Source organism: Lipotes vexillifer, unplaced genomic scaffold (assembly GCF_000442215.2).
Source record: "Lipotes vexillifer unplaced genomic scaffold, Lipotes_vexillifer_v1.1 scaffold395, whole genome shotgun sequence".
Taxonomy (NCBI): domain Eukaryota; kingdom Metazoa; phylum Chordata; class Mammalia; order Artiodactyla; family Lipotidae; genus Lipotes; species Lipotes vexillifer.
This window is the reverse complement of record NW_006797390.1, coordinates 5,457,115-5,459,753: the sequence shown is the minus strand read 5'-3', so window position 1 is coordinate 5,459,753 and position 2,639 is coordinate 5,457,115.

Genomic DNA, 2,639 nt, shown 5'->3' with positions numbered 1-2,639 from the left:
CCCCCTCCCCCGCCGCTTCCTCTCGCTCTCCCAGCCCCTTCCCCCACGTGTGGGTGACGTCAAAATTCCGCGAAAAAGCCGCGTGGTGGCTCCTCCGGCGGAGGCGCGATTCCGTTGCCCAGCGGGCCCCTCCCGGGCGCCGCGGGGGAGGGCGAAGGAGCGAGCCGGCCGGTTCCCTTTCCTCCCAGAGGCCGGGCCCCACCGACGCCGGGGGGCACATGCCCCCCGCCCCAGATCTTACTGGAAAAGTCACTTTTATAAAGCGAAGGCACTTCCAGGGCTATTTTCGGCCACGTGAGGCAGCTGAACCAGACAGGAAGAGGGGGAAAGTTCGGGTCTCTTTACTCTTTTTTTTTTTTTCAAGGGAGGGGAGGAAGATAGGAGGGGGGCGAACGGACGGCAGGCGTTCCTGACCCACGCCTGTCGCATCTGCCGCCCGAGGCACGCAGCCCGGGTTCAAGCTCGGACCCAGGGAGGGCGGCTGGAGAGCGCAGGCCGGCCCGTGTCTATCCCCGCAGGGTCTGGGCGCCCCGGGGCTGCCACGGGCGAGGGGCGGCCGTGCGGGGTCCCGGAAGGGCTCTCACACCTGGGTCCCAGTGCCTGGCGCGGGGAGCCACCCGGTGGCTCGTCCCCACCCACCTTCTGTCCCGTCGAGCTCCAGTTCCCGACCTGACCCTCTTCCTTTCGCACATTTTCCTAATTTGCTTCCACTCCCTCCCGTCCCCTCCTTCTGCACCTCCTCGGCTTCCTTCCTGGTACTCCGGCCTCCTAGAGCCGAGACTCGGACCCTTGGCCATCTACTTTCAAGTGACCGTCGGGTTTTCGGTTTTGACTGCCCGCCCATCCCTAAATGGAGAAATACACCGCTCTGCTCTGGGGGGATGGGGAGTCAGGGGTGGCGGGGGCGCCTGAGCCCGAACTCACTCCCCTCCCCCCACCCCGCCAGAGCGCCCCTAGGAGGACGAAGCTTGTAGCCGACAGCGGGATCACCTGGCTGGGCGGCATCCGCCAGGTGAGCTGGGGCGTAAGTGTGCTTAGCGTTGCAGGTTCCTGCAGAAATTGTGCCTATAAACACCCTGCACCTACAGGGGTTTGTACACTTTCCAACCGAAACTCCACAACGCGAGGGGTGGTGAGCCGGCCAGGGAGGGAATAAAAGTCGAGTAAAACTGACGTTCGCTAAAGGTTATCATTGATCCTACAAAGGGAAGGTTTTTTTTTTCCCCCTTGAGGGGTGAAAAAGGAATAAGGAAGAGCCAACATTTTGTTTTGTTTTGTTTTTTCCCCTACAGTGCCCAGTTTTGACTTAAAAGCCGGAGCACAGACGTTTGGTTTTTTCCTCTAAACCTAAGGCTACACTCAAGAAAAGGCGCAGGTTTGCCCAGAAGGCAACGTGCCTTTTCCCGCGTGCGAAGAGGAGTGCTTTTTAGCAAAAGCAAAATTAAAGTTTTAACACATGGTCGGAGTGGCGACCAAAAGGGAGAACTCAGTTTCCAGTCCAAGCCTCGCGGAGACGTTCCTGCCAACCTCCGCACCCTCGCACGCCCCACCCCAAGCCTTGGAGCCTGAACCACTGGGGGACGGATTCGCTGCGAGGTGGCTGTTCGGGAACAGTCCGTAATCGGAAGGGGAAGTCAATGGGGAACTTGAAGGGGCGAGCCTGCCACGCGGGGAGCGCCCGCACCCGCGGGTCTGGGTGGACGGAGAGGGCGGCGGGGAGAGGGGCATCCGCCCGCGCCCCTCCCCTTCACAGCCGTCTGTCCCCCACCCCCCGGCCCCGCTCCCCGCCGGAATTTCTCCGTAAAGCCAGACGGTTTGGGGTTGGGGGGAGGGAAGGGGAGAGGAGGGCCCCTCGGCTCGCCGCTCCCGAGACTTGAGGCCTCACCAGCCAGGTTTTCTCCCCAGGGTGGGCGAGGCCCGGAGGACGACCACCCGCTTCTTCCCCGCCCCCCGCTGCCCCCCTTCAGGGGACCCAGGGCTCGGGATGCTTTCCCTGCAGGGAGGTGGAGAAAAGGCCGTGCTGGGTTAGTTACCAAGTGATGTCAAGAGGCTGGGAGCCCTCGCCGGCTTCTGTCCTTGCCTGTCGGGGCAGATTTATACTTTAAAGATACCTCTCTCGCCCACACTGACCCCCACCCCCTACCCCTACAGCTTTCTTTGATCCGCTCAAAGGTGGCTGAGCTGAAGTTTGAGTAAGTCCTTTATGGGGTCTTAAAATGTTAAGTTCACTTATTTATCCGGAGGGACTCAAGGCCTGAGTCGGGAAGTCCACGTTGACTGAAATCAAGAGGTGATTGTTAGGCACCCGCTGTCTTCCGAGGAACACCGTACTCAGCCCCGACTGTCATCCGCCGCGCGGGACTGTTTCATTTTGAGTTTGCAACTTGGGTTTTTCAGCGAGCTTTTTTACTTCCAGAAAGCTAATGGCTTCCACCGCAATTAGACATTCTCCTCGCCCGCCCCTTCCCTCCCCTTTCTTTACATACAGTCGATTGGATACTAATTCCCGAGGCTATTGATAAGGTCGCCCGCGCCCCGGCCTCTCCCCAGCCCTCGCCCGCCCCAGTCCCCGCTTTCCCTCCGCCCTCCCTTCCTTGGCTTCCTTTTGATGTAGCGGGGAACGCGTCCTTCTAAAAAAA